This window comes from Anopheles ziemanni, chromosome 3 (assembly GCF_943734765.1).
Source record: "Anopheles ziemanni chromosome 3, idAnoZiCoDA_A2_x.2, whole genome shotgun sequence".
Lineage (NCBI taxonomy): Eukaryota > Metazoa > Arthropoda > Insecta > Diptera > Culicidae > Anopheles > Anopheles ziemanni.
Window position 1 is genome coordinate 85,336,263 of NC_080706.1, and position 7,445 is coordinate 85,343,707.

Below are 7,445 nucleotides of genomic sequence, written 5' to 3' on the forward strand. Positions count from 1 at the left end.
CTATACCAGGGGTAAACCGCACTATTGCAAATAACATGGCAGGATATTCCATTGCACACTGTTACACTGTTGGAATATGTTCAATGACGGAACACGCTTGGCGAAACAAACGTAAAAATGAGATTGAACAAAATAAGAAACCAAACTAGACTACAAACTGAACATCATTAAATTCAAAAGTAATTTGCTAAAATCTTTCCTAAGAATGTCGTGATTTCCTAAAACATCTGTTACAGATGAAAATAAACATCCAAATTGTAATCAATTTATTTCGCAACATAAATGCTATATTTTAGTTCTTTTCTATATTGCATATCTCCGCATTTAATTGGTAAACTAATGAAACTGAATCTTTTGACATACTACTATTATAACTTGAAGATTAAAACCTTCTCTCACAAAATTTCATAAATGAAACTCAATTTTAAATTATTTGTATGTCCTTACCAAGCATACAAGGGACGATACCTCACTGTTCAGAATATCTTGAGTAATACTTGATGTAGTATTTATGAAGAACCTTTGCAGACCGTCTACAAATCCACTGGACACCGAGCAATGGATCTGGTTGCAAAGCTGGGCACTGAGCACAAGAAATTGAATCATGTCCTCGAGCTATACAAAAATATCTGGATCTTATGGATCATTTGACGTTCGCTGGATGCGACTGCTGGAAACATATCTTCGCAAATGTACTAGTTCCCGTGCTCACGGTCAAGTTCCGTACCGGTGACTTGATTGTATTTTTTTCCCTTTGATAGTGAATAAAAAGAATGGTAAAACCTTTTTCCTTCGTGAGAATCGAGATGATGTCGTTTGTTCTTATCTCTTCAAACGGAGCTAAACGGCATGACTCCTTGAAGCGCGCCGCTACCTTTCGTCAAAGTTTGAACGTGGCCTTTGCGGTTTTCCCAATAAAATTTATCATGCTGCATAAAAAGGACTTTTTTTCGCCTTCGCCCAGAGTCATTTTCACGCACGGGGTTAGAAAAACAACTTGCAGCCAGAAGCGGGGAATCCACGATGGAGCATGGGTGAAAGGAGAAGGGTAGAGGGAAAAAGAAACAGGAAAAAAACCCGCCCTCCTTTGGCCACTCTCCAGTTTGTACGGTTTTATGGTGAATAAAGGTAAAAGTGAAGTTTTATTGTTTTCGCGTAATGTTTATGCCTTGCTAGATAATTTCGAACATCATGGAACGCCACATCCGGTCGGGCAGCTCGCAGTAGATCAATAATTGATGCGTCGGGTCGCTTCATCTACCCTCGTGCGACCCTTTTTCCTCCTGGCACGCGAAGAACCCACCTTTTGCAAGGTATCATTGTACAGTCGAATTGCATCGTCTTTCTTGCGCCTCCAAATCAGTCTTCTTATTGGTGGGATACCGCGATTTATCTTCTTACTGCTTCCGTGTAGTGTGAAGAATGTGATTTGGAATGAGAGTCTCTTTCTGGGGAGTGGTTGCGTGTTTCTTCGCATGCTCGGGAAACAAAAGGGAAAAACCACCGGATGATGATTGAGAATGCACGTGGAGCCTGGTTGTGAAAATCGTGACCAGGATATTGGCGGCCTGGTTCCAACCCGTAAGAGAAAAACGTTAATTTTCCAGGCGAAAGCCAATGCCAGCTCTCAGTTGCCACACCCATGATAACGAAAAACGGTGTATTGCAGGGAATCGTGTACGAGTATTCTTTTTTTATTTTGCACAACGTATATTTTTGCTTATGCGGTATTTGCATTCGGTTGTAAAATCGTGATCGGTTAGGTTGATACTCCCCCATCATTTATACAGAGAATGTATAAATGATAAAATATGTACAATTTTTTTGGAGCCTCAAGTCAGTCATGGTAGAGACACATTACTGCGCGTCCGAGCTATTTCGATCACGTAATGCACATAAACTCAATGTTGCATTAGCATCGGTCCATCGCCGCTCGATAGCAGATTCCCCCTTCCGAGGGAGATATACTCCAAAAAGGAAGCTTTCTTTGACAACAGTTTATTTTCAATTTTGTTTCCTTTTGCAAGCATTTGAATGTCGCTGCTGGCTGAAGGGAAAATGAAAATAGGAATCAGCCATTGTTTTCATTTTTACAATCTGTCATCTGCATTTTCAACGCGTCGAAATAATATGGAATGTCGAAACGGATGGAAGTTGTACCCCATTCGATCACGTTGACAGTTGCACGCCCTCGCAGCTCGCGGATAAATGATCTGTCGGAGCTGCATTAGCATTGATTGATGCATGAATGATACTCGATTTGAATGCCCGGCGCCAGCAGGGTACAAACAAACATTACGGAGTTGTTATAGAAATCCTGAGCAAAACTGGTATCGCGCCTCATGTTCGAAAATGTTTCATAAATGTTGTTGTATTGTCTTTTCTGCTTTCGTTTTTAGTCTTTATAAACCTCATATTAAGGTTTACCACATTTTGAGTACATTCATTATTATACTCAACAGACCTATTCATTCATACAGGAAATATTCATTAGCAGTGCTAGTTTTAGCAATCACAATGGATTGTTTGTCTTACGTTTCAATGTTTGCCCACAAAAGTTTTACATCTCCTTGTGTATCTACATCATAGTGATAATGGGGATATTTTTAAAGTGAATTAAATACCCCGTCAACAGAGGTTTCAGTGACCAATGTTATTCTCCATACCTCTTTGTAATTTGTCCACTTTAGTGTATTGTTAACTTGCTTCCAACAACAACCCAATGGACAACCATAATGACCCAAATTGGCAACTCTTTGAATTTTATGGCTTGAAACGGTTTCATGTACTTTAATTAAATCAAATAAACCAACTCAAAGTCTATCTGCAACGAGTTCCGCATGGGGGGCTTTTTAAGTCTAGAATTTTCTACTCCCGATCTTCTCCACCCCCAAGGGAGAACAATAGGACGGCGGTGACACCCACTCGATGGCTATGACCTATCATCTACCAGGCAATCGACGGTTCATCTAAACAATCCGGAAAAAATATTGACTCCGCCGTCGAATCAGAACCCTTTGATTGCAAGATTTATGCGGCACCGTTTCCCTGAGCGCTTCGGTTGACAGCTGAACGGAAGGGCCTGCGAGAACCGGTTGGTAATAAATTCAGCTCGATGAAGAAACACCGGAAGTCTCCTTGGCATCCCGGTGGTTCCAGGGTGTGGAGTCCCCATCGGACATTCCCAATCGGAGTGACTAGAGAACCATCCGCGAAACTGACCTCCTCTTTGGTCATAAAAAATGCGCATTTTCAACTCCTCCCGATGGGCAGCGGAATTCAGAACCCTCGTTCCTGCTAACTAAATTATTCAACCAGGTTTTAATGAAGCTCGCGCGGGATGTGCAAGAGCCTGGAGGATCACGGGAGCTTGGACGTTGAAAAAAATTTGCAATTCAATACCACAGACAAACACATAGATGTAACGAGCAGCCTCTGCAGAAGCCGGACACTCAGCTGACCGACAAAGGTTGACACTGACTCCCTTTCCACGATGGTATCGGTACTTCCAGTTTTTCCAACATCCAACTACGAACTGCCCCTAAAAGACCAGTGTTCAACAACAAATCCACGCCAAAGACCAGCAGGATCTGTAACCTAGCGGGGACGACATCCTGGACTTCCGGATCCGATACGGCAACTACGATTCGTTGCATCCAATTGCATGAATTTCATTGTTGGATCCACTATAAGTCAGTGCGAACAAAAGCGGAGAAGATAAATATAATCGAGCAATTTCAGGAATATATAAAATTTGGATGCAACTTCACTTTCTCTGCTAGCAAATATATCGGTTTGCAATCAAACACACGGTTGACACATCGATCCCTTGCACGTTTGAAGCTGCAGTTTTAAGCAACTAAGCTTTTAAAATAAAATAAATTGACTATTTAAAAACACACACTGCCTTCATCTTTCGTTGATACTAGGACTTTGGGATTACGAATAAATTTAACCTTGCAACAGTTTTTGCTGATGCTCACTCGAGCAAACGTAGTGTTTTTGTAACGCTTTGCTCGAGTAAGAATCGGGAATTCTTACGCCGTCCGTTTGGTGTCTGTTATCGCTATGTCGTGTTGGTTTGAAGTGTCGCCGCTTCTAAAACACATTTGTGCATATTTTAACATTGTTATTCATGCATTTATATGATACTAATCGATGCAATTAAACTATATATCTCACATACAACAACTGCCAGTCGGTGTAAGTAAAATTTATTTCGCCGATTATTAACTTTGGTACAAACATTTAGGTAACATTTTATTCAAATCATGCGGTAATATTTTTAATCACACATATTTTTCCTCAGCATTCATCAAAACAAAAATTTCAGTTTAAAAAAAGTAAAAACAATTCGCCGTGACAAACCATTACCTGTAAATAACAAGACTATGAAGGAGACAATCGGCAAAGAATGTCTCACAGGGGTTGAAACTGAAAACCTGAGATACTTTGGCATCTACTGAAATGTAATCCAAAAGTAGAAAATGAAACCTTACACTGTCATATTTGTAGCTAAAACTACCCATTGAGCTGTACCTTCTTGGTTGATTGATGTGGGACAGCTTACACAGACGCTTTAATGGCGGTTCGGTCCACCGCTAGACATGATCTACGGGTATGCAAATAAGTTTCATCTTATTCTGGCGGGTGACGTTTAACTTTTAAAATCGCCAACCCAACCCAATGATCGCCATGGGGAAGCTTTTTTAAATAGGTTTTGTGCACTGAGCAAACCAACTAATGGAGAGCCTTTAAAATCCCATTAAAAAAATGTGTTCATATAGTCTACTTCCCGTCCCCGAATGAGGTATGCAGCCATGCCTTTGACAATCAATTTAATTTTAAGCCAATAGTTTCCGATCCACAAAACTGACCTTGGATTTGCCATTCGGTGAAACCAAAGGGTTTCCTACCACCCATCGCTTCGATGGAATTTTTCTACGTATTTTTCACACAGTGTTTCCCTTATGCACTAATGTATTTCCGGTGGAAAGTTCTCCTGCCCTTCCGGCAACAAGGAAACTACCAGATCATGATCCTTCTCGGGATTCCGTTATGGCCCTTCCCTCGTATCGTATCTCCCCCACGTCCCTCCCGCTCTCACGAACTCTACACCCGAGATAGTGTAGTCCGGTAAGGATCAACTTTCGATTAGAATGATGAGCAAACTTTCCCTGCCACCAACGTTCCGATAGCTGCGAGCAATTTTGAAACAAAATGGTCTGCATTCAACTTCGTCCCCACTACAGACTGGGTATTCATCCTTTCCTTATTTTTTTTGTTATGTCATATTGTCCTTCCACACAACATGGATCAAATGTCCGCCGCAACGACAATTCAGTTTCCGCTGCGCAGACCAAGATATTGCTTTAACAAAATTTCTCAAATGGAGATTATGCTCTCCGCAGCCGGAAGCGAAATGATCATGATGGTCCACCACACCGTTCAGACAAATGCCGGACAAACATCAAGTACATGTTGATAGAAAACTTTCTCCTGCTTCAACAATTTCACAGACAAATAGAGCAAAAGATGTTCTCATCACCGTCGCTATCTGGTGCTCTAACTCCAGTGCATCGAATTAGTGTGCGTCGAGTTTGTTGAAAAAGCTTTTCAACTTTTCAGATTAATCAGTTAAAACAAATATTTTCGGAAAGCAACCGGATAGCAAAGTTTCTCGACTACTTATCGATAACAACAGGAAACGAACCTTTGATTGGAGTTGGTGTGTTTTCAATATACGTTGTGTATTACATCTCCGTAAGCTAATTATTGTAAAAATAATTCTACGGTGATTGATGCTATTTGAACGTTCCATTTGAAATCAAGACCTAATTTATTTTCAAGCATCAGATTTGGGTTTGGTTATGAATAATTCATTGATGTCAAAAAACTAACAAGTAGTCATCAATGCAAATCAATGTTAGCAGAAAGACCTAATTGGTCTCAGATTTTAGTATAGTTTACATTTTAACTTTCTTCCGAATTTCCCTGGTTCAGAACGATGAAGTTCAGATCCGTCGAACTTTTGGATACCCTGATCTCTCCACCGGAAACCATTTGGGACGTTAGAAGATGGATTCATCCTTATACTTAATTTATTTTACTGCTACCGAGAACTGCTGACCCAAGCCACGCAAAGGATGAACAACGCGGCAGTGTAGGATTGCAGCGGAAAACATACATAATTACTTGCTATGAGTTTTCGAATATGGTTTTGGGCGCACGGTGTTTTTACCGTTCTGCTAGGTTCAAACCATAGTACGAAATAAACCAAAGCTTTTATGAGCGACAAATACGGAAAAAGGATGCTTCAAAATATAGCAGAAAACGACCGCAATCCGGGAGAGATCCGCTCTTAATTTTAATTATTCGTTAACCGCGATGCTGTATCCGGGTCTCCGGGGAATGCAGGAAACGCGTTGCACCAGATTGCACCGAAGCACAAGTACCGGCGATGAACCATTGCTAGCCCCGGTCGATCGGGCACCGAGTTCTCATTTCGTTTAATCATCGATGAAAAATAAATTGATGCAAACATTGCCAATAATCGACCTATGTAATAAATGTACAATGCAATGAATTGAAGTTATTCGGATGCAATCGAACGAAAGGCTGCACAGGAAATGGACCATTTTCGAGGCAAACGTACAGGTTTGTTACCTACACAAAACAAATATGACTATTCAGACATGCACATAGAGTTCCTACAATTACGACGGCAAGGGAGATGAGATGAACCAGGCGATATCAAGAACATACCGATGCTGATCTTGATATGACTTTAAATCTCCACAACCCGATCGCTCTACGTTTTACTCATCCTTGCTAATGTCATCGAATATCTTGATGATCACAGGATCACGAATGCATGATTCATGTTGAAAGCATCCGATGTTACGCAAAGCTTATCCAAAGTGCCCTGTGCCGGAGCATTTGAAAACTATGATTCAAAGCTTGAGTTTGAACTGGCTGAATTTATTAACACATGTTGTCATAGGAACGAATTAATATTGAGGTTTAATAACAAACAGCCTGTACTTATCATGACTGAAACCTTTGATAAGTCATTGCACAAATAAATTGAAAATGATTTGGTTCAGCAAGATTTTATTATAAAAATGTATGGAATATTACGTAAGTGCAAATAATTTACAATCTTCATACTATATATGGCCATGCTGTGTGCAAATCAAAGAGGATCTCATATTCAAAGTTTGAAATCATTCAATTGAGTAGATAAATAACTTGTGCTATTACTGAACAAGTCTTAAGTCTAGTCTCAATTAGTTTTCCTCAGCTAAGCGTGTACAGTAGATATCCGACAAACACGGTACTCGACATACGCGGATTCGGAGATACGCGGTTTTCAAAGTTTGGCAGTAGGTTGGGTTTATTACATTGATGTAAATTCCTTAGATGTACACCCACACGAATAAATA